This window comes from Phyllobates terribilis, unplaced genomic scaffold (assembly GCF_046119375.1).
Source record: "Phyllobates terribilis strain yellow unplaced genomic scaffold, ASM4611937v1 Scaffold_11__3_contigs__length_659146591, whole genome shotgun sequence".
Lineage (NCBI taxonomy): Eukaryota > Metazoa > Chordata > Amphibia > Anura > Dendrobatidae > Phyllobates > Phyllobates terribilis.
In genome coordinates, this window is record NW_027362771.1 from 297413022 (window position 1) to 297439240 (window position 26219).

Sequence of the window (26219 nt, forward strand, 5' to 3'; positions counted from 1 at the left end):
GTTGGCGACTCTAACGAATTCTGATGTTCTTTGCTTTTTGAACATTGTAGTACTTTTGTCATGATGATGTCACAAAATCATTCCATTGACATTATTGATGTTCACCTTGTCGAATGGATTGTTGGCAACTTACATATCATGTGTACATATATACCATATTACAGAATCCCTAACATTTCTTTGAGAGAAAGATTCAATGTGAATAGTGATTTTAGTTTTAATAAATTAAAAAAGTAAGTCAAACATAGTTTAAACACCTTTCCAAAATGCTCGAAAATTAAATAAATGTAACATTAATGAATAATTTGTCAATGTAAATAAAGAAATTAATCATTCAAGCAGAACACTAACGTTCCAATTCATCAAAGTTATTACGCCAGAATTCTGGCATAAATTGCTTTGAAAAGTCGCAAAAATTTTGCACAACATAGAATTGCACAAAAATGTGTTGACTTTTGGAGTTTTCACCGCAGTTTCACCCTGCTCTGCCAAAATGGGCAGAGCTGAGGCAGGATTGGGGTGAAACAGGGGGTTGATGCCGCAGCACGTTTAATTCATGACAAGCTGTGCCATATCTTATGCTAGAAATCTTGATCCAATCCCTAACTGGAATAACATTTGGGGCTCGGTGCACTTTTCAGACGCTCCTGATCGATTAAGACGTGTGTGTGAACAACGCTGGTCTTGATGAATCAGGACTTAATTTCTCATTAAACATTCCTCAACATTGAAATTGCAACATCAAGAAAGAAAAGTTGTGGAGTTATGGAAATCACAGGATAGACATGTTAATGATATGCAAATGATGAAAAAATGGAAACAATATTTTAAAAATGCCTTCACATGCAATCAATGAGGTTATTAATGGTTGTCTAAGGAATGTTCTGCCATGCTGAATTACTTGGGCACATAATTCAGCAAGATTCGCTTCTTTCAGCTCACTTCACAACTGCTGATGAATGACTTACCAGAGTCTGAGGATGCTGCAGCCCACTATAGCAAGAAGCATAGTAGCAAGAGGTGAGACATGATGAATGCCACCTTGGCCCGGTCAGAGATAAACTGGTGTGCCAGAAGCTCAAAGTGCAGCGCACACTGATTTATGAAGCCCCGAAATAGGACAGGGTCACCATCGAAACGTGGAGGCGCAGAAAGCCGGGGTCCAAAGCCGGGTGCCACGGCGCCACAGGGTAGAGGTGTCGCTGGAGTGGGTGCCGCTCGATTAGAGTCCAAGTGAGAGTTGACTGTCCACAGATAGGACAGGATAGTCTCCTGTTGGGATCTCTGACGAGAGACCTCCTGGTACAAGTCAGAGAGCGAAGGAGCCTGGGAGCCACCGGATTCCATGGCCTGTGCAAACCGTTACGGATCCGGGTGGTGGAACCTCTGTGCTTTGATACAAGGAGGGACCAGAGGGGCGTAACTAAGTGCCTACTCGGACCGACCCAGGTCACACGACGGCTTAGTCGACTCCGTGAACCAGGGAGGGACCGGGCAGGTGAACCAAGTGCCACTCTGGGACTGACCTTGTGTGAGAGCAGGTGACTCCCACGGGTCAGATGACAGGAGCTGACTGGTACAGTGGATGAGCACGGCAGGTAGGCTGGCGGGTGATCTGGGTAGACAAGCAGGCGGGTACAGCGGATAGCCAGACGGGTATTCTGGGTAAACGAGCAGGCGGGTATGGCAGGTAACTTGGCAGGTGCTCCGGGTAGGCAGGCTGGAGGGCACAGCAGGTAACTGGCAGGTGCTCCGGGTAGGCAGACTGGCGGGCTCAGCTGTTAGACAGACTGGCGGGCAGGACTATTAGACAGACTGGCGGGCAGGACTGTTAGACAGACTGGCGGGCAGGACTGTTAGACAGACTGGCGGGCAAGGGACCTGAGGGCTGAGGAGAGTGTCAGCACACAAACAACAACCTTGCACAGGCACCTCCATTTTGGAGGAGGTGCTTAATATAGGGGCAGTCCTCCGGCCATTGGGGACTCTTTAGGACGGCGCGAGCCGCCCCTTTAAGAGGGAGGGATAGCGCGCGCCCTAAGCACAGTGCTCGGGAAGCTGTGCGCAGTGCGCTCCTCAGCAGCAGGAGAACAGGAAGACGCCGGACCGGGGCCACGGTTGTGAGAGGAACGGCGTCTCTGCCCGGCAGGAGGCAGAGACGCCGATGCTACACAACAGATGAGTAACACAAAATGCATACTTACTTAGCTCAGAAACGGCTAAACAAATCTACTCTTTAGTAGTGTTGAGCCACCCCCGTAGTGTTCGAGTTCGGTTCGGTTCGTCGAACACCCGTGTGTTCGCCGAAATGTTCGTCGAACTGTTCGTCGAACACCTTCTAACACCGTTAAAACCAATGGCAGGCAAACAAAAACACATAGAAACACATAGAAAACACCTTCAAAGGTGTCCAAAAGCTGACAAACTGCTCAGAAGACACAACTAACACATGGAAAAGTGACAAGTACAAATAGTCATGCGAAAAGAAAAGAGATGGAGGAGTAAAAGGAGGGGGAGACACAGATATAGGCATGTCATGCCCTTCTAAAATCCAAAAAGTGAGAAGCCGACACATTCAGTCCACTCCTGCCCGTGCCACCTCCGTGTCGCCGGGTTTGTGCCAGAGCCGCGGTGAACCCTGACGGCCAGCCCCCTCTCCCAATACTGGTGCATGTCCGCTGGTGGGTCGAGCGAGCCCCCCTGTGGTGGAGGCAGCTCTAAGCTTTTTAATTTAAATTGTCTCTCTAATTTGAATGAATACACTTTAAATCCATTTACAAGGATCTATTGGAGGGCAAGTCTCATGCCAGCAGCCGCGTAATTCCAGCTCCAGTAGCGTCCACTAAAGCTGCTGCAGTTAAAAAGCTTTTATAAGGATCGAGCTCGGCTGTCCACCGCAAGGCATCCTACTGCCAGTCCCAGCCCCTATGACTTGGGGTGCCTCCTGATGCTCTTCACTGAGTATCCCCTGGTCCCGAAGCATTTCCTTTGAAAAAATTAAGTGTCCAAACTACAGGTGGTGTAGCTTGCTTAACAGCCGGGATAATCCGCTGACTAGCAGACACTGCTACTAGGCACAAAGTATTTCCTGGGCTAGATGCAGTTAAAAATTTGTAATTAGATACTCTCGTTGGATGCTGAGAAAGCATTCCATAGAGTCTCCTGGCACGCCATATATGATTCTCTTAAAAAGCTTGGGGTAGGGGTCTAGGGGACCCTTTTATAGCCAAAATCACGGCCCTGTATCACAATACGTCACCTAGGCTGAAGATAAATGGAACTGTAGCACCCTGAGGGCACGGTTGCTACAGAGGTATTGCACCTCACCCAGAGGTGTGATATCTCACTCTCAGGTAAGGATGGAGTGTGGATCAGGACCCGACACCTGCATGCATTACACCACATTGCCATGAGGCAGGGCGACCAATATGCCTCTGAGATGGGCACGACAGTCCCTATCCCTGGCTGGAGTGGGGGGAGGGAACACTGAGGAAGGGGAACCCTGTAGTGCAGGAGCAGGGAGGAAGCAGTTCCTGGGTGCATTGAGAAGGGAGTATAAAAGGTGGGCACCATCTTAGTTCAGTGCAGAGAAGTCTGAGCAGAAGTGGCAGGGAGCAGGGGCTCTGCATGAGCTCTGCTCCGGAGGCGGGCCTAGTAACAGAGGCCCAGGCCTGGAAGAGCGAGAAGGAAAGAAGAGGAGGCTCCAGGAACGAGGAATGAAGGGATCCCAGGGGTGCGGACGGGCGAGTCGCCACCGCACGCCCGAATCCACCTGCGTGGAGGGGTCAGGCCAAAGGGGGAGACCGGTCCCCGAAACTAGTGGAGGCAGGAAACGACCCTCAGCTAGAAACCGGAGGCTGTGACATTTTATGTGGCGCAGCCCCTCGCTACACCCGCTAGGAAGGCACCACATAGGGTCAGGGAAACTGGCGCCAAGTTTACCAAGAGGAGGCCCGAGGCAGCCGGACAGAAGGGTTGGTAAGAAAGGCCAGACAAAGGACACACAAAGGGGGTCCTGTGACGCGCTCCAAAGTTATCTGGGAGTTGTCTGAGCCCCTCACCTGGTGAGCACAGTACGACGGGGGCAGCCGTTACCTGCAGACGTGGTCTGGATAATAAGAACTGTGAGTAAAGGCCCTGGACTGCATCACTGACTCCGTGTCGTTACTGCTGCTGCCCTGCACCATCACCCCCATCCTCCGCATACACTGCCCTGAGGCTATACTCCTCCCGTGGGGAGTTATGCTACGCTCTGCTGCACCCACAACACCAGCCTCAGCGCTCTGCCCTGCAGCGGCGGTTCACTCTGACCGCAATCCACGGGTGGCGTAGTCGGACATTTAAACATCAAAACCACATAAATAGTTCCGCCACTGGTTTGACCACCCTGAGCCATGGAACCGGGTCGCCGCCACGAAGACTACAACCACCAGCATCCACCAAAAAGGGTCCGGCTCCGGGTGTCCCAAGGCCCAGGGGGTGCATCAGAACATTTTCATCACCTTTCACAATCACCAATGGGACAAGGCAGGGATGTCCTCTGTCCCCTCTCTTATACATCCTAGTGACGGAGCACCTGCTCTCATCAATTCGCCATAACCCCAATATTAGGTGGATTGAGGTGGGAGGCACCGAGCACAAGTGCTCTCTATTTGCTGATGATGTCCTAGTATATATCACTCAATCACATATATCCATCCATGCTGTTATGGCTGAAATAGATCACTTTGTTACATGGTCAAATTTTAAAATCAATGCAGCGAAGTCTGAGGCCCTCGATGTCTCCCTCCCCAAATCCATATAGGATTCCATCCAGTCCAACTTTCCCTTTGCCTGGCCCTCACAGGGTATCAAATACTTAGGAATTCCTATTCATAGAGACCTCTCCCATCTATGTTATCTTAATTTTGGGCCCTTTATTGAACAACTCCATACAGACCACGGTTGGCAAGTTAGAACTGTAAGATTCACTACGTGAACCACTGGTGTTTTGTGGAAAAGCACATGTACACTGTGTTCCAAATTATTATGCAAAAAGTGTTTAGGAGTGATAAGGGAAGAATTTGTTTGTTTGTCAGTTAAACTCATTGATGGTGATGTGTGTCAGGGCTCTTTATATCACTGTAAGCAATTGCAGACACCTGTGCTAATTAGTTTGGCAGGTGTGTCCAATGAAAGGCAAGACTACTTAAGAAGGCTGTCTCACATTATTAAGCAGCCTACATTTTCTGCCAAAATGGGAAAGAAAAAGGATGTGTCGGCTGCTGAGAAGCAACAAATTGTGGAGTGTTTAGGTCAAGGCATGACTACAATCAACATTGTGCGATGATCAGGATGAAGTGTCTTGGCAATCAAGAAGTATGTAGCTGATTCACAGTACACACGTGTGCGTGCTGATAAGGGCAAATTGAGGACTCTTTCCTACAGGCAATTACGTCAGGTTAAAAGAGCAGCGGCAAAAAAGCCTTGTCATAGCAGCAGACAAGTTTTTGAAGCTGCTGGTGCCTCCAACGTCCCCCGAACAACAAGATGCAGGGTCCTTCAGAGGTTTGCAGCTGTGCATACGCCATCCTGTCGACCTCCTCTATCCACTTCACACAAGCAGAAACTGCTCCAGTGGGCCAAACATTACATGAAGACTGATTTCAAAACTGTTTTGTTCACGGATGAGTGCCGTGCAGCGCTCGATGGTCCAGATGGATGGAGTGGAGGATGGCTGGTTGATGGACACCCCACGCAAACACGGCTACAGCGCCAACAAGGAGGAGGTGGAGTAATGTTTTGGGCTGGAATCATGGGGAGAGAGATTGTCGGCCCCTTTAGGATCCCTGAAGGCGCTAAAGATGAACTCCATAATGTATGTGGATTTTCTCAAACAGCACTTCCTGCCATGGTTCAAGAAGAAGAACCGTGTATTTCACAGCAAGATCATTTTTTTGCATGATAATGCACCATCTCATGCTGCACATAAAACATCTGCATCTCTGGCTGATATGGGCATAAAAGGGGACAAACTTATGGTGTGACCCCCATGCTCCCCTGACCTCTACCCCATTCAGAACCTCTGGAGCATCATCAAAAGGAGTGTCTATGATGGCGGGAGGCAGTTCACATCTAAGCAACAGCTTTGGGAGGGTATTCTGTCCTCATGCAAAACAATTGAAGCAGAAACCATCCAAAACCTGACAAATTCAATGGACGAGAGAGTTCAGAAGCTCCTTTCGAACAAGGGGTCCTATGTGAAAATGTAACATCACCTAGAATAAAGTTTTGAGTGGAAAACTGATTGATTTCAGTTTCTAATAACCTGCTAATGCTTATAATTTCAAAAATGACCATTTTTTTGGTCTTTATTAAAATGAAAAGGTTGATCGAAAAGTTTGGGGGATCTAAGAGTGTGGCAACCCAGTAGTCATGATTACTTCGAATTCTGACAATATGAGGGTCATGTTGCAGGTAGTGCAGCAAGAAGGCACTTATGTGTCTTGCGCATCTCGGAGCCCCAAAATTATTTTCCGGGCTAGATGCAGCTAAAAATTATTATTAATTTTAAATCTGGTGGAGCTTAGTATAGATGGCCTAATAGGATCAGTGCTGCACACTGCTACAAAGCCCAAATTATTTTCCAGTCAAGATACAGATAAACATGATTAGTAATTTTAAATCTGGTGGAGCTTATTATAGATGGCCTAATAGAATCAGTGCTGCACACTGCTACAAAGCCCAAATTATTTTCCAGCCAAGATACAGATAAACATGATTAGTAATTTGAAAGCCTAAAACGGTTGGTAGTGTGATTTTAACCAATCATCAAGCTTTTACTCTCCCCAGGATGACACAGGGGTAGAAAAGTCGTTTCGGATCCATGATTTGTTCATCTTTATGAACGTGAGTCTGTCTATATTATCAGTGGAGAGCCGCGTGCGCTTATCTGTCAGCACATCACCAGCAGCGCTGAACACACGTTCAGACAGAACGCTGGCTGCGGGGCATGACAAGATCTCCAAGGCGTAAGTGGCTAGCTCCGGCCATTTATCCAGATTGGAAGCCCAAAAAGAGCAAGGGTCCAGTGACACAGTCATGGCTTCAATGTTTACTTGGAGATACTCCTGTACCATCGTCTCTAGGCGTTGACTATGTGTCAGACTTCTTGTCTCCTGTGGCCTTGCAAAGGATGGGCTAAAAAAGTGGTGAAATGATTCCGCAAAATTGATGTTACCAGCAGATACTGTGGTTCTGTTACGGTTTGAGTGCTGAACACTTGACGGTCCCACGGTTGGTAAGTTGGAACTGTGAGATTCACTACGTGCACCACTGGTGTTTTGTGGAAAAGCACATGTAAGATTCTGCAACAGTCTCTGCTGATACTCCTGCATGCGTGCATCCCTTTCTATGGCAGGAATAATTTCTGCAAATTTACTTTTGTACCGGGGATCTAACAGTGTGGCAACCCAGTAGTCAGGATTATTTCTAATTCTCACAATTCGAGGGTCATGTTGCAGGTAGTGCAGCAAGAAGGCACTCATGTGTGTTGCGCATCCAGGAGCACCAAGTCCCTGTTGTGTTGGTGGCGAGGTAACAATCATGCTTCCTTCCTCTGTCCTCTCCCCCCAACCTCGCACAACAGAAATGTGATCAAGGTCTCCCTCATCTGATGAGTCTTCCATCAGTTCGTCCTCCACTTCTTCCTGGGCTCCTGCACCTTCCTCACTAGTTTGGCTGCTACCATGCGCCCTGGTAAAACCATCTCCCCCACCCTCACATGCCTGCTGCCTTGGTGCTGCCGACCGTCTGGACCTTGCAGATGTTAGCCCTTCCGCATACAACTCCTCCTCCTCTACTTCCTCCACCTCCTCTTGTGCCACCGCCTGACTCCGAATTCTGTTTAACATGTGCTCCAGCATGTAAATCACCGGAATAGTCATGCTGATAATGGCATCGTCAGCACTAAACATCTTCGTCGCCATTTCAAAACTGTGCAGAAGGGTGCATAGGTCCCTGATCTGAGACCACTCCTCCAGCATGATTTGCCCCACGTCTGGATCTCGTTGGCCCAGGCTATACATCAGAACGTATTGCACCAGGGCTTGTCGGTGCTGCCACAGTCGCTGCAACATGTGCAGAGTTGAATTCCACCGGGTAGGCACATCGCATTTTAGCCGGTGAAGTGGCAGGCCCAACGACTTCTGTAGAGATATAAGTCGCTGAGCTGCGGGATGCGAATGGCGGAAGTGAGCACACAGCGACCGTGCCCTCTGCAGAAGGCCATCTAGTCTGGGATAGTGGGCTAAAAATTGCTGGACAACCAGGTTCAACACGTGAGCCATACAAGGCACGTGTGTGACATTGCCCCGGCGAAGGGCCGCACCCAGGTTTGCAGCATTGTCGCACACGGCCTTCCCTGGTTTCAGGTCCAGTGGAGACAACCATTCATGAAATTGGTTCTCCAGAGCTGACCACAACTCCTCAGCTGTGTGACTCACATTTCCCAGACATTTCAAAGTAAAAACCGCCTGATGACGTTGAGCCCTACTGCCAGCATAGTAAGGAGGTGTGCAGGATCCCTTCTGCGCAGTTAGAAAGCTTGTGGCATGACCAGACAGGCTTTGGGTGCAGGTGGAAGACCGAGAGGAGGTTGAGGAGGCAGAAGCAGTGGAGGAACTTTGACATAAAGAGGATTGACGCACAACTCGTGGGGACGGCAAGACTTGGACAGCAGCCCCTTGTCCTGCTGTCACCATAGTTACCCAGTGCCCAGTCAGCGACATGTAACGCCCCTGTCCATGCCTACTCGTCCAAGTGTCTGTGGTGAAATGCACCCTGTCACACACAGAGTTTCTCAAAGAAGCGGTGATGTTGTGTGCGACATGCTGGAGGAGCGCAGGCACACCTTTCTTTGAGAAGTAGTGCCGACTGGGCCTCTGGTACTGGGGCACTGCGACGGACATAAGGTCTTGAAAATCCTCTGTGTCCACCAGGCGGAAAGGCAGCATTTCTGTAGCCAAGAGCTTGCAGATGGTGAAATTCAACCTCTTAGCTTTCTCATGGCTAGGAGGAAATGGTCTTTTACTTGTCCACATCTGAGGGACCGAGGGCTGGCTATTGTGCTTAGACGGGGTTGATAAGGGTGTCCCCGGCAAACTGCCGGTCTGTGAGGAAGATGCAGGCGGACATGTTAGGTTGCCTTGATCCAAAGGTGGTGCTATCGATGTCGGACAGCGCTCAACACCAGCTGGTGTTACCACCTCCAAAGAAAATGATGACCTGCCAATCACGCTGGCTGTTGCGGGTAAAGAGGTGGCAGGTCTGCGCCCCAAAACAGGTGTGACTGCTGTCCCCCCAGTCACAGAGGATGAAGAGGCCGCGGATGCACAAGATATGGCAGATGGTGGTTGGCCCGGCCGGCTAGGCCGCATTGTAGCACACTGAGCTTCCCACTGCAACTTATGCTTCATGTCCATGTGCCGGTTCATGCTTGAAGTACTCAAACTATGTATTTTTTGGCCTCTACTTAGCTTTTGCTGACAAATGTTACAGATAACACGAGTTGGGTCATCTTTATCGATCTGAAAAAATGCCCAGGCTATGCAAGGCTTAGCACCCATGCGACCTGAAGAGCCACCACGACTTGTGGTGAGAGGCAGAGTTGTGTTTGAGGATGCAGTTGTTGACGTGCTTCAAGTACTACGTCTCTGTCCAGGAAGGCGCAACCTGACCTCGTCGTCACTAGCATCTTCCTCCACCTCCTCTGCTGACCTCATCTCTTGGCTGACTGTGGGTTGACAGTAAGTGGGATCTCCAACCTCATCATCATCACCCTGTTCGTTATCACACCCATCGTCCTCAGAGCCAACCTGTTCCTGCCCTGACAAAAAACTAAAGTTGTCGCTCCAATCAGGTATTTGAGTCTCATCATCGTCTTCCTCATTGTCTCCACCAACAGGAGTTACAGTTTGGGAATGAGGGTCTACATTATGGTCAGAACCTTCTGCGTCTGGTCCTGGATCCGACTCATAAAGATTCTGGGCATCAGTGCAGATCATTTCCTTGTCTGGATTCACAGAAGCGCTGGAGTCGACCTCTGATTCCCAGGCTATAGTATGAGTAAACAGCTCTGCAGACTCAACCATCTGTTCTACCTCATACTCAGACGGGCAGCTGGAGATTTGGGAGCTGTGAGGAAGCAAGTGCGATTGGGGTGACACCTTTGAGGACTGGAGTATTTGTGATGTTGAAGTTGATGTGGAGGAGAGCCCACTTAAAGGAGCACTTGATATCCGTTGAAGCACCTGCTGTTTTTGTGCCTCATCTGGAATTTGTAGCGATTGGCGTGGCCGTAAGAAAGGGATCTTATCACATTGTCCGCTAAAAGAAGTAGACATTTTAGTTTGGCTGGAAGATGGTCTTTCTTCTGCAGATGTTACTGTTGCTTTAACACCTACCCCACGGACACAACCTTTTTTCCCCTTCCCAACACGCCTATTCCCCTTTCCACCAGCAGCAGGCCTTTTTCCACTCATTTTGGTGGTTAACTAATTCACAACTCTGGAGTTGTTTGCACAAAAAAACAATGGATGGGAACCGAGCAGAGCTGAGTGGCCAAACTGTGGTATTAGGCCAAAACTATTGACTGGGTTAGATGCAGAAAAAAATTATATTCAATTTGCAACCTGATGGAGGTCAGTATAGATGGACTAATAGAACAAGTCCCACACACAGCTAGAAGCCCAAATATTTTTTCAGAGGTAGATGCAGAAAAAAATTGTATTCAGTTTGCAACCTGATGGAGGTCAGTATAGATGGACTAATAGAACAAGTCCTACACACAGCTAGAAGCCCAAATATTTTTTCAGAGGTAGATGCAGAAAAAAAATTTATTCAGTTTGCAACCTGATGGAGGTCAGTATAGATGGACTAATAGAGAAAGTCCCACACACTGCTAGAAGGCCAAATATTTTTTCAGAGCTAGATGCAGACAAAAAATTATTTTTAATTTGCAACCTGATGGAGGTCAGTATAGATGGACTAATAGAGAAAGTCCCACACACTGCTAGAAGGCCAAATATTTTTTCAGAGCTAGATGCAGATATAAATTATTTTTAATTTGCAATCTGATGGAGGTCAGTATAGATGGACTAATAGAGAAAGTCCCACACACTGCTAGAAGGCCAAATATTTTTTCATTGCTAGATGCAGAAAAAAATTATATTCAGTTTGCAACCTGATGGAGGTCAGTATAGATGGACTAATAGAACAAGTCCCACACACAGCTAGAAGGCCAAATATTTTTTCAGAGGTAGATGCAGATAAAAATTATTTTTAATTTGCAGCCTGATGGAGGTCAGTATAGATGGACTAATAGAGAAAGTCCCACACACTGCTAGAAGGCCAAATATTTTTTCAGAGCTAGATGCAGACAAAAAATTATTTTGAATTTGCAACCTGATGGAGGTCAGTATAGATGGACTAATAGAGAAAGTCCCACACACTGCTAGAAGGCCAAATATTTTTTCAGAGCTAGATGCAGACAAAAAATTATTTTTAATTTGCAACCTGATGGAGGTCAGTATAGATGGACTAATAGAGAAAGTCCCACACACTGCTAGAAGGCCAAATATTTTTTCAGAGCTAGATGCAGATAAAAATTATTTTTAATTTGCAACCTGATGGAGGTCAGTATAGATGGACTAATAGAGAAAGTCCCACACACTGCTAGAAGGCCAAATATTTTTTCAGAGCTAGATGCAGAAAAAAATTGTATTCAGTTTGCAACCTGATGGAGGTCAGTATAGATGGACTAATAGAACAAGTCCCACACACAGCTAGAAGCCCAAATATTTTTTTATCGGTAGATGCAGATAAAAATTATTTTTAATTTGCAACCTGATGGAGGTCAGTATAGATGGACTAATAGAGAAAGTCCCACACACTGCTAGAAGGCCAAATATTTTTTCAGAGCTAGATGCAGAAAAAAATTATATTCAGTTTGCAACCTGATGGAGGTCAGTATAGTTGGTCTAATAGAACAAGTCCCACACACAGCTAGAAGCCCAAATATTTTTTCAGAGGTAGATGCAGAAAAAAATTATATTCAGTTTGCAACCTGATGGAGGTCTGTATAGATGGATTAATAGAACAAGTCCCACACACAGCTAGAAGCCCAAATATTTTTTCAGAGGTAGATGCAGAAAAAAATTATATTCAGTTTGCAACCTGATGGAGGTCTGTATAGATGGATTAATAGAACAAGTCCCACACACAGCTAGAAGCCCAAATATTTTTTCAGAGGTAGATGCAGAAAAAAATTATATTCAGTTTGCAACCTGATGGAGGTCTGTATAGATGGATTAATAGAACAAGTCCCACACACAGCTAGAAGCCCAATATTTTTTCAGAGGTAGATGCAGAAAAAAAATATATTCAGTTTGCAACCTGATGGAGGTCAGTATAGATGGACTAATAGAGAAAGTCCCACACACTGCTAGAAGGCCAAATATTTTTTCAGAGCTAGATGCAGATATAAATTATTTTTAATTTGCAACCTGATGGAGGTCAGTATAGATGGACTAATAGAGAAAGTCCCACACACTGCTAGAAGGCCAAATATTTTTTCAGAGCTAGATGCAGAAAAAAAAATATTTTTAATTTGCAACCTGATGGAGGTCAGTATAGATGGACTAATAGAGAAAGTCCCACACACTGCTAGAAGGCCAAATATTTTTTCAGAGCTAGATGCAGACAAAAAATTATTTTGAATTTGCAACCTGATGGAGGTCAGTATAGATGGACTAATAGAGAAAGTCCCACACACTGCTAGAAGGCCAAATATTTTTTCAGAGCTAGATGCAGACAAAAAATTATTTTTAATTTGCAACCTGATGGAGGTCAGTATAGATGGACTAATAGAGAAAGTCCCACACACTGCTAGAAGGCCAAATATTTTTTCAGAGCTAGATGCAGATAAAAATTATTTTTAATTTGCAACCTGATGGAGGTCAGTATAGATGGACTAATAGAGAAAGTCCCACACACTGCTAGAAGGCCAAATATTTTTTCAGAGCTAGATGCAGAAAAAAATTGTATTCAGTTTGCAACCTGATGGAGGTCAGTATAGATGGACTAATAGAACAAGTCCCACACACAGCTAGAAGCCCAAATATTTTTTTAGCGGTAGATGCAGATAAAAATTATTTTTAATTTGCAACCTGATGGAGGTCAGTATAGATGGACTAATAGAGAAAGTCCCACACACTGCTAGAAGGCCAAATATTTTTTCAGAGCTAGATGCAGAAAAAAATTATATTCAGTTTGCAACCTGATGGAGGTCAGTATAGATGGTCTAATAGAACAAGTCCCACACACAGCTAGAAGCCCAAATATTTTTTCAGAGGTAGATGCAGAAAAAAAATTATATTCAGTTTGCAACCTGATGGAGGTCTGTATAGATGGATTAATAGAACAAGTCCCACACACAGCTAGAAGCCCAAATATTTTTTCAGAGGTAGATGCAGAAAAAAATTATATTCAGTTTGCAACCTGATGGAGGTCTGTATAGATGGATTAATAGAACAAGTCCCACACACAGCTAGAAGCCCAAATATTTTTTCAGAGGTAGATGCAGAAAAAAATTATATTCAGTTTGCAACCTGATGGAGGTCTGTATAGATGGATTAATAGAACAAGTCCCACACACAGCTAGAAGCCCAATATTTTTTCAGAGGTAGATGCAGAAAAAAAATATATTCAGTTTGTAACCTGATGGAGGTCAGTATAGATGGACTAATAGAGAAAGTCCCACACACTGCTAGAAGGCCAAATATTTTTTCAGAGCTAGATGCAGATATAAATTATTTTTAATTTGCAACCTGATGGAGGTCAGTATAGATGGACTAATAGAGAAAGTCCCACACACTGCTAGAAGGCCAAATATTTTTTCAGAGCTAGATGCAGAAAAAAAAATATTTTTAATTTGCAACCTGATGGAGGTTAGTATAGATGGACTAATAGAGAAAGTCCCACACACTGCTAGAAGGCCAAATATTTTTTCAGAGCTAGATGCAGATATAAATTATTTTTAATTTGCAACCTGATGGAGGTCAGTATAGATGGACTAATAGAGAAAGTCCCACACACTGCTAGAAGGCCAAATATTTTTTCAGAGCTAGATGCAGAAAAAAATTATATTCAGTTTGCAACCTGATGGAGGTCAGTATAGATGGACTAATAGAACAAGTCCCACACACAGCTAGAAGCTCAAATATTTTTTCAGAGGTAGATGCAGAAAAAAATTATATTCAGTTTGCAACCTGATGGAGGTCTGTATAGATGGATTAATAGAACAAGTCCCACACACAGCTAGAAGCCCAATATTTTTTCAGAGGTAGATGCAGAAAAAAAATATATTCAGTTTGCAACCTGATGGAGGTCAGTATAGATGGACTAATAGAGAAAGTCCCACACACTGCTAGAAGGCCAAATATTTTTTCAGAGCTAGATGCAGACAAAAAATTATTTTTAATTTGCAACCTTATGGAGGTCAGTATAGATGGACTAATAGAGAAAGTCCCACACACTGCTAGAAGGCCAAATATTTTTTCAGAGCTAGATGCAGAAAAAAATTATATTCAGTTTGCAACCTGATGGAGGTCAGTATAGATGGACTAATAGAACAAGTCCCACACACAGCTAGAAGCCCAAATATTTTTCAGAGGTAGATGCAGATAAAAATTATTTTTAATTTGCAACCTGATGGAGGTCAGTATAGATGGACTAATAGAGAAAGTCCCACACACAGCTTGAAGCCCAAATATTTTTCAGAGGTAGATGCAGATAAAAATTATTTTTAATTTGCAACCTGATGGAGGTCAGTATAGATGGACTAATAGAGAAAGTCCCACACACTGCTAGAAGGCCAAATATTTTTTCAGAGATAGATGCAGACAAAAAATTATTTTTAATTTGCAACCTGATGGAGGTCAGTATAGATGGACTAATAGAGAAAGTCCCACACACTGCTAGAAGGCCAAATATTTTTTCAGAGCTAGATGCAGATAAAAATTATTTTTAATTTGCAACCTGATGGACGTCAGTATAGATGGACTAATAGAGAAAGTCCCACACACTGCTAGAAGGCCAAATATTTTTTCAGAGCTAGATGCAGAAAAAAATTATATTCAGTTTGCAACCTGATGGAGGTCAGTATAGATGGACTAATAGAACAAGTCCCACACACAGCTAGAAGCCCAAATATTTTTCAGAGGTAGATGCAGATAAAAATTATTTTTAATTTGCAACCTGATGGAGGTCAGTATAGATGGACTAATAGAGAAAGTCCCACACACTGCTAGAAGGCCAGATATTTTTTCAGAGCTAGATGCAGACAAAAAATTATTTTGAATTTGCATCGTGATGGAGGTCAGTATAGATGGACTAATAGAACAAGTCCCACACACTGCTAGAAGGCCAAATATTTTTTCAGAGCTAGATGCAGAAAAAAATTATATTCAGTTTGCAACCTGATGGAAGCCAGTATAGATGGACTAATAGAACAAGTCCCACACACAGCTAGAAGCCCAAATATTTTTTCAGAGCTAGATGCAGAAAAAAATGATATTCAATTTGCAACCTGATGGAGGTCAGTATAGATGGACTAATAGAATGATGCTATGCCCAAAAGATTTTACTTCACTAGGTGCAGTAAAAAAATTGGTATTCTATACACAGGTGGTATATCTTGCAACACAGATAGGCTACTCCACTGACTAACACACTCTGCAATAGGCCAAAAAGGATTAGCTTTGCTAGATTCAGCCAAATGCTGTGAAAAAAACTTGCACAGCACTGGCACAGACCTGCCTGGCAAAAACTGATAGGAACTGATGTAACCTAGTCCTGAAAAGGACTGCAATTACAATTAGTCTTTACTCCCACAATCTATCTATTTAAGAGCACAGACCTGCCTGATAAAAGTCGTAGGAAATGCTGTAACCTAGTCCTTAAAAGGACTGCAATCACAACTATTCCCTACTCCCAAGCTATCTGTAGATTTGTGCGAAAATTGGCTTGAAATTAACAAGGTATAGCGCACACAGCAACAGCGGTGCCGTCTAACACGCAGCTGCAGCAGTGAGAAAATTGTGGCGACGGGGAAAATGGCTTGGTCTTATAGGGCAAGGACATGTGACATACACTGCCAATGACACATGCCCTTGCTTGTGTGAAAAAAAGCACTTCGCTCCGTGTGTGCGCTGCTGATAGGCTGACAGATTGCACCTCCCCACTGTAAATGCGGGAAAGAGAAAAAAAAATGGAGATCTTCATTATTCCTGCAGAGATCCATCCCCTGCCCCTCCCCCCACCCACTGTACACTCAAACTGCGTATTAACATTAATTTTCATCATTACTGAGAAAAAATCCAGTTATGATTTTGGTGCACGAACAGTTATCGAACATAACCTCGAACAGCCGAATTTTTCTCAAATCGTTCGTGTTCGCCGAACGGCTCGAACACCGCCCAAAACAGCTCGAATTTGAGATTGGCGAACAGTTCGAGTCGAACAACGCTCATCTCTACTCTTTAGTTGGCAGCAGGTGCTCTGGAATTTTAAATATTTGTCTGTAACAAAAGGCATTTTTTTCACTGTAGGACTGAAGAGTGGTACAATAATGAGTGATTGAATGAACAATGGTGGAGGTTCATTGCATGTCTGGCTCCTCCCTCCAGTTCCTGGATCACTTCCTTGATCACTTTGCCACCTGGCTTCCTCACTTTCTATCCTGTGACATCCCCACCCTCATCATGGGAGACTTTAACATTCCCATCAATGATCCCCTCTCCCAACCTGCCTCTCATCTACTTTCTCTAACCCCCTCATTCAGCCTCTCACAGTTTACTAATTCTCCTACATGAAGAGACGGGAATACTCTGGACCTGGTTTTCTCCCATCTCTGCTCGCTGGATGACTTTACTAACTCCCATCTCCCGCTCTCGGACCAAAACCTTCTTTCCTTCTCTGTCAAGAACTGTCTCCTCGCCCGGGACACCCCCACTTACCACACTTATAGGAATACACGTACCATTAATACCCAGCAGCTTATGGACAATCTCCACACATCTTTAGCCCCATCTTCTCCCTCTCCTGTACAGACTTAGTATTGTCACACTACAATAATACAGTGAAGAGTGCCCTAGATGAAGCAGCACCTTCTACATGCAGAAAGACCCGACTCAGACAATGGCAGCCTTGGCATACAATGCAAACACGTTTTCTTCAGCGTTGCTCAAGGTGTGCTGAGCGTCAGTGGAGAAAATCTCTTTTAGTAGAGTATTTCATCCACTATAAATTCATGCTCAAAACCTATAACTCTGCCCTTCATCTGGCCAAACAATCCTACTTCACCACCCTCATGACTTCACTGTTCAACAATCCAAAACGACTTTTTGAAACCTTAAACTCCCTCCTGAAACCTAAAGCACAGTCCCGCATCACCAACCTCAGCGGCGAGGATCTGGCCACTTATTTCCTAGAAAAAATCAACCACATCCATCAGAACATCTCAGCCCAATCTTCTCAGTGCCTGGATCACCTTCCCTGCCGCACTTTAAGCTCACTAGCCATCTTTGAGCCTGTTACAGAAGAAGAAGTTACCCAGCTCCTCATTTTTTCTTGACCTACAACCTGCAACAGTGACGCCATTCCTTCACATCTCCTGCAGTCTCTCTCACCGGTGGTCACCACTCACCTGACTAAAATATTTAACCTCTCTCTTTCTTCAGGTATCTTTCCCTCCTCAATTAAGCATGCCATCATAACCCCTTTATTTAAAAAGCCAGCCCTGGACCAGAACTGCACTGCTAACTACAGACCTGTGTCTAACCTTTCTTTCATCTCTAAACTTCGGGAACGCTTGGTCCACTGCCGTCTAATCTGCTGTCTCTCAGATAACTCTCTCCTCGACCCTCTACAATCTGATTTCCGCTCCTTACACTCCACTGAAACTGCCCTCACTAAAGTCTCTAATGATCTACTAACAGCTAAATCCAAAGGTCACTGCTCCCTGCTGATTCTCCTGGATCTCTGCCAAATTTGACACTGTGGATCACTAGCTCCTCCTCACTATGCTCAGCTCTATAGGCCTCAAGGAAACCATTCTCTCCTGGTTTTCCTCCTACCTCTCTGACCCCTCCTACACTGTATCTTTTGACGGCTCCTCTTCCTCTCCTCTTCCCCTTACTATTGGGGTTCCGCAGGGCTCAGTCCTAGGCCCCCTCCTCTTCTCTCTATACTCTGCCCCTATTAGACAAACAATCAGCAGATTAGGGTTCCAGTATCATCTCTATGCTGACGACACCCAATTATGCATTTCTTCCCCTGACATCACCCCTACCCTAATACAAAATACCAAGGATTGTCTGTCTGCTGTCTCTAACATCAGGTCCTCCCTCTATCTTAAACTGAATCTCTCCAAAACTGAACTTCTTGTGTTTCTCCCCTCTACTAACCTAGCTCTATCTAACATCGAAATTACCTTGGAGGGTTCAACCATAACTCCCAAGCAGCACGCCCGCTGCCTTGGGGTCATATTCGACACTAATCTTTCCTTTACTCCCTATATCCGATCACTCACTCGCTCTTGCCACCTGCATCTTAGAAACATCTCCAGAATCTGACCTTTTCTCACCTTTGAAACTGCTAAAACTCTTACTGTCGCTCTTATTCACTCTCGTCTGGACTACTGCAACTCTCTTCTGATCGGTCTCCCTCTTACCAAACTTTCTCCTCTCCAATTCGTCCTGAATGCGACAGCCAGGGTCGTATTTCTGTCCAGCCGCTTCACCAATGCCTCCATCTTGTGCCAGTCATTACACTGGTTGCCCATTCGCTACAGGGTCCAATATAAACTCATCGCTCTCACCCACAAAGCTCTCCACAGTTCTGCACCGCCTTATATCTCCTCTCTCATCTCTGTCTATTGCCCTACACGTACCCTCCATTCTACAAATGACCTAAGCCTAACATCCCCCATAATCCGAACCTCGCACCTCCGTCTCCAAGACTTCTCTCGTGCTGTGCCAGTTCCCTGGAATGCACTACCCCAGACGATCTGACTGATGCCTAGCCCCCATGTCTTCAAGCGTGATTTAAAAACCCATCTCTTTAAACAAGCCTACCACCTTAACTACTCAGTAAACTAACTTTCCCCTGTCCCCTCTTTCTAATTATTATTCAGAATCTGCACCCTACTAGTCATCTGTCTCCACACCCTTCATGCACAAGATAACTGCACTCGTTACTTGAGTATTGCACTTACACGTACTGGCTGATGACCGTATCATGCAGCTTTATATGAAAATCCCTATTTATTATAATTGCCAGTCCTGAAATAACAAGTACATTTCACCTATTGTGTCCCCACATTTCCTTGTAGAATGTAAGCTTGCGAGCAGAGACCTCACTCCTAATTTAACTGTTTAAACTGGTGTAGTTTATTGTCTGTACATGTCCCCACTTAATTGTAAAGTGCTGCGGAATGTGTTGGCGCTATATAAATAAAAATTATTATTATTATGTTTGGGACTGCATTTCAGCAAATTGACTTTAGGAGTTTTTCAGGATTAATGGTGTCCATTAATGCTGAGAAATACAGACAGATACTTATCCATTATGTAATACCATCAGGAAAGCAACTGATTGGCTCCAAAATTATTCTGCAGCAGGAAACTTCCAAAGTTCTTCAGTGTAAAGAAGAACAAGGTGTACTGGAAATCCTCACAGAACCCTGATCTCAATATCATTGAGTCTGTCTGAGATTATATGAAGAGACAAAAGGATTAGCATAAACCTTTATCTCTAGAAGATCTGTGGTTAGTATTCCAAGATGTTTGGACAAACTTCCTTGCCACTATTTTGTTAAATAATAGAGTGATGGCAAAAGGTCACGTCTGCTTTATTCTACACCTGGGCTTCCAGTGAAGAGTAGGCCTCTGAAGACACTGCATGCCATGTTGACACTTCGCATATCGTAACTTCACAACATGCATCTCCCAGGTGCTGACTAGGCCTTGGGCAACATCATGGTGTGAGCCACAATGGAATATCATACAGTGACGTTGTGGCACCCCTGAGGGTTCAGTCGCCACAGAGGTACTGCATCTCACCCAGAGGTGTGGTATCTCCTCTCAGGTAAGGAGGGAGTGCTGCCCAGAACCCCAACACCTGCATCCAACACTACACTGCTCCAGGCCGGCTGGAAGGGCAACATGCAGAGCGCAGCTGCTGAGCCCTGACCCTGGCTGGAGTGGGGGGAACCCAGAGGTAGGGGGAACCAGTAGTGGGTGTGGGTGCAGGAAGCAGTTTAGGGGAGCACTATAGAGTGAGATATATAAAGGGAAGCCATTCTAGGGTGGCAGCTCAGTGAGTTTAGTAAGTGAGAGAAGTCAGTCAGGGAGCAGAGTCTCTGTAGGAGCTCTGCTCCACAAGTATGGCCCAGTCCTAGAGGCCCAGGTAGGGAGCAGAGGAGTAGGCTCCGTTCTAAGAAAGGATCCTAGGGGGTACGGCGAGTGCAGGAAGGCACCCGTATGCCCCCCATCTGTCAGAAGACAGAGGGATCGTAGGCCGCAAGAAGGGGACCGGCCCCTGGTCCAGCCGTGCTACTCTATGTCTCGGCTGGGAAAACTGGAGGCTTTTGGCTTAAATAGTCAGTTGCCGAAGCCTCATTCTAATCCCCGTGAGGGTCAAGCAGGTCCGGGAACTCCGATGAGACAGGAGGGACTTCAGAGCACCCGAGCGGGATTGAGAGTGGGAAGCGCAGGGCAGGAGGGAGAAAGACCCAGCGTGAAGACGGTCTAGCTAGGAACACCAGAAAGTGGGGTTCTGCCAGGTACTCCTGATCTGCCTGAGGAAGTGCTGAACCCCTGCCTGGTGAACGCAGTGCGACGTGGGAGGCCGACAACTGTACAGTGCACCAGTGGAACTGTCATAAGAACTGTGAGTAAAGACTCGGATGACTGCACCGCACTGCCTCCGTCCCTCCTTTCATCTGCGCCATCTTTCCCTCCCTGCACTACAACGCCCAGCGCACCTTACAAATCCTACACTGCCCTGGAGCCAGCTCTACCTGTAGAGAGCCACACCATCCCTGCTGCTGTAACACCAGCTCCAGAGGACTGCTCCGCAGCGGCGGCACCCTTTAGCCGCAATCCACAGGTGGCGTCACGAACGCTTAAAATCACAATTAAATAATCCCCCTTTTGAGTGACCGCCCTGGGCCACGGACCGGGCCAGCCACCATGATATCCCTCGGCAACTAGAGGCCTGACTGCTGAGTACCCCACGGCCCTGTCAGATTGAAACACAATGAAGGTGATGCGTGCTCACAGGGAAAGAAGTAAAGCAGAGGTACTGAGGAAAGGTTGATGGTCTGCGGAAGTGGCAGGACAGGTGAGTGGTAAGTTGAGTATTCATTTTCTTTGGCATCCCACGCTTATTATGCTTTGAGAGACCCGTGAGCTTAAGTAATAATTCATTTGCATTAAATATATTTGATGCAAATCAATTTTCCCTGTCAAATTTGAGCGGTTTGCCAAATTCAAATCGAAGCAGATTATATCATCTCTAATTATGGTGGTAGAATAAATATGCCATTTGAATAAAAACATGGCCACTTTTGGTAACCAGGTGGTTTTTCCATCCCAACAGGTCAACAGAAAACCATAAAAACTACAATGGACATAATAGTGGGGTTTGGGAAGCACAAGTCCTTAATGCTTGTTTGAGGGTGGCGGACACATTTTCAACCTTCCTACATGTCTGCCATTCCATGGTTGAATGTGGTTGAGCAGCAATAACATGCACAATCTGTGGACATATTTGATGCTGTTTTGTCAGAAATTAGCTATGCTGTTTTAGTAAAGTGAAGTTTTAGAATATGCCATTACTTTACAGTGTTTTTTTGCACAATGACCACCCAACTGAATGTGGCTGTGCTGCAATTTCCAGCGCAATGGGTTACAGGATGCATCCATATGTGTAATAAACTATGTACTACTACAATAAGAATATAAATACTGTATCTTTGGATAAATATAATTTACATAGTTTTTAGCACTTTGAATAATGTATTAACACGTAACTGTTTAGACATAAACTCTAGTTTGATGTGTTCAAAATGCAGTGAATGCAAAAGATTAATTTAGTTATTTGCTTGGAACTTTGAGCATTGAACAAATGCCTTAATCGTATCACAGTTATGGGAAGTCCCACGTGTGCAATCTATCCAGATCTGTAAGGTAATATGAGAATGAAGAATGCAATATTCACATGAGCAATGTAAATTCCTGGATCAGATACAGCTCAGAATATAGAAATCCGTTTCTAGCCCAAAGTTGTAGACTCTCTGTCGCACCTATCTTGTTCTGTGTTACGTATTTGGCAGTATTTACCCAGGGTCACATTTCATGGCCAGTCGTGTGCTGGTATGTGAGTAGATTTATATAGAACTAGTGGGTACAACAATTTATAGGCAGATATAAAACATGAAAATAGCGACAATTTGTTAATAATTCAACTTTCAGAAAATACAATAATAATAACAACGTGAACAAAAATTGTGCTAACACAGAAAATTTTACAAATATTTGGATATTTTCCCAATATGTTATTTTCTGTGTGTACCACAGTATATTGGAGCACTGGGTCATAGTCCAGCTCTCCTGACATATCTGATTTAGTAAATACTTGATTTATTTTCCATAAGTTAACAATGCAGGAACACTTTGTCTTATCATAGTTCCTTCAATACTGCGTTTCCATTTGGTCATCTTTACTTTCTTCTCTCAATGTTTTTTTACAGCAATAAGCAGCATCTCAAAGGTTCCAGATCATGTACCCGGCTCTTCCAGTTTCAGGACTTCATCATGACTTCATAAGGGGGCTTTATAAAACCAGACACTGCCTGGAAAGTGAAGCACAATGTTTTTCTTGCTCCATAATGAATTCTATTGAGAACTTTGACTTGATATTGACCCCAGCATATCTCTAAGGCTAGTTTTAAATTTATGCAGTACGTTCTTTTGGACATATATGCCTGAACTGCAAAAAAACTGTATTTCTATGTATATCGCTATGTATCCATAGAATAAAATGGACAAGACATCAAAAAAATTTATTTTGTCTACATTTTGCCAGATTAATGTTGTATTGTATTTTTTTGAGATGTACAAAGAAACATACAAAAAAAAAAGATATATACATTTTTTCTCCATGATTCTCAATACTTGATGTATCCAAATATATAGCAGTAAGTTTCATTACATCGAAAACATAAACATTTTCTATACCAGTAAAAACTAGTTGAAAAGGAATATAAAAAAGGTTAACATAAAAAAAATGATGGCCCTAGATGGACAAAGATGGACGTTTAAATTCAAAATAATATAATTTGACGCGTGGCAGAAGCTTGAGTCCACTTTTGACGTTTACGTCCTATGAATACATTATATGTCTGCAAACAAACAATGTTGAACCTAGTCTCATCTTGTCTTTTATCTAATTCCTAGTTTTGTCACTCGGTTCTTGTGCGCCTCCCAGAATTCTAACCACAGCTTTACTTATGTTCTCCTTTACATGACTGATTCTCTATTTTTATCTTGGCTACACTTTTTCTTACTGCAAACCACCACCCATGCAAGACCATACCATGGACCGCAGCCAGGGGCAAAGTAGAGAAGTCCAGGTCTCTGTATAGAGGTCAAAGGGTAAAAACTAAGGAAGTGTCGCGAGGGAACTGTTCATGGTCAACTGGCTGCTCAAAAATGGCTACTACGAAAAGGCTTGGTGCAAGCTACTTTGTTTTCCAGAACCCAGGGGTTGCCCTGGGCTTCACCTCACCCTTTAACCTCTGTACAGGGATCTGGGCTTACACAGGAGTCTTTCTGGGATAGGGAAACAGAGTCAGCTGCTTCTCAGTGGTGCTAGCTGGCAAGAAAGATAGTCAGGTAGCCAAGTCAGATACAGGAGAAACGGCAAGTTTAAAATCGTCAGGCAATAGAAACGTCAATAAACTAGCCAAGTTCAGAGAACAATATAAATCAGGATGAAATAACAGATGCACAGAACACAGGTAAAGCAAGGTAGCACAAACATTGACTGGTAATGGGAGCCGACTACCCAGGGTTCATATAGTGAACAGCCCTAGCCAGTGCTGAAAACAAGAATAAAGCAAAACTAACAGGATTAACCTCATAGCTTCTGGACTGGACAGAGCCACAAGTCCCAAAAATAAAATAGGGCTACTGCACAGTAACTCTGCATTGGCCAATGAGCAAAACAGGGGTATAGGGGACAGATATCGGCATGGATGTCAGAGGAAGTCCCTATCAAATTTCAGCTTAGTGAATCTACAAACATCTGGTATGTGACACGGAACAGTAATCATTAATTACAGTATAACAATGAAATAGAAGAAATGATTGAGCAGATCCGGCAGAAAGATATTAAATTGTGCAATAATGTATATTCATTTGATAGAGGTATGGCTTTATTGATACAAATTCATTGCATAAGTATGTGTGGAGCCCCTGCGGGTCCAGTTGCCACAGAGGTACTGCATCTCAGCCAGAGGTGTGGTACCCCACTCGCAGGTAAGGATGGAGCACAACCCAAGACCCACATACCTACATCCTACACTACACCACTCCAGACCAGCAGGAGGGGCAAGATGCACTTGGTCACTGCTGAGCCTGTCCCTGGCTGGAAGGGGGGGGAACCAAAAGAGAGGGAACCATGTAGTGGGTGTGGGAGGAGGAAGAAGTTCAGGGGAGCACTGAGAGAACAGTATAAAAGGAAGGGTGGAAAGATCTAGGAGTCCTGCTCAGGGGAGCAGTGGAGTCGAGTCCAGTTCTGCTCAGGGGAGCAAGGGAGGAGTGTGTGGAGTAAGGTCCAGACGGCAAGGGGGCCCAGTAAAAGGGGTCCAGTAGGAGAGTGAGGAGAGAAGACAAGAGCAGTGAGAAAGGCTCCAGATATAGAGGGGATCCTAGGGGCACGGCGAGTGCAGAGTCCACCCGTGCGCCTGCGTTCACGCTGACCGTGGAGGGATCAGGCCGCAGTAGGGGACCAGCCCCAGACTAGTGGAGTACTTTAAGGCTCAGCTAGAAAACCAGAGGTTGCGGTATCTTCAAGTGCCGTAGCCACAATCCACACATAATCGCTGAAAAGGTGGCGATATAGTACCAATGGGACTCAGAGGATGTCGCCCAACAAGGCCCGCGGCCAGCGCAGAGAGACGACCTAGGAAGGTACATAAGAAAGGGATCCCATTCAAGTGCACCCAAATTATCTGAGAGTTGGCTGGATCACTTCCCCTGAGGACACAGGATGACGTGGGCGGTTATAATCCGCAAAGTGTAACCTGGAGCAGCTTGACAACTGTGAGTAAATATTTGAAGACTGCACCCCACTGTGTCCTTGCCTAATTGCTGCGCCACGTGCCTTGCACTACACCAGCAACATCTACAACATCCATCAAATATACTGCCCTGGGGCCTAGCTCTGCCCGTGGAGAGCTGAATTATCTTTGCTGCATCACCATCAGCCCCAGTGGATCTGCACCGCAGCGGCGGCCCCATATAGCCGCATACCACGGGTGGCGTCACGAACATTATCCCAAAATCTTTATTTCCCCAATTGACTGTTCTTTATTTTGACCGCCCTGGGCCATGGACCGGGTCACTGCCACCGTGACTACCCCAATACAGGACCGGCCTGGCTACCGAGTACCCTACGGCCCCGGGGGGCGCGTCATATGCATTTTTATTACCATTCATGCAAAATATGTATGTTTTCCACTTTTAAAATGTTCACACATGTCTCTACCACACCCACATTGGGAAGGCAATGGGTATTAATGATTTGGACTGCTGGATTGATATGCACCTTATTCATTAAAATGCACACACCTCTTAATTACATAATACTACCTGAATTATATATTGCTAGGTCCAGAAATATTTGGGCAGTGACCGAATCTTCATGATTTGGATTCTGCTTGCCATTATTTTGGATTTAAAATGAAGGAACCAAGATACAATTGAAGTGAAGACTTCAGGTTTAATTAAAGGGGTTTAACAAAAATATCCTGTGAAACGTTTAGGAATTGCAACCATTTTTCTACTAAGTCTCCTGATTTCAGGGGCTCAAAAGTAATTGGACAAATTAACTTT

At 44.9% G+C, this 26219-nt stretch overlaps 1 long non-coding RNA gene across 1 annotated transcript in view; it reads left to right on the forward strand.

Moving 5' to 3' along the window:
* LOC141165102 (uncharacterized) overlaps positions 1-23188 on the forward strand; it is a 76769-nt gene extending 53581 nt beyond the window's left edge. The window contains exon 2 of the long non-coding RNA XR_012251058.1: positions 22853-23188. This is a non-coding gene — a long non-coding RNA (uncharacterized lncRNA). The remainder of the gene's footprint in view (positions 1-22852) is intronic.
* Positions 23189-26219: the final 3031 nt, after the last annotated feature.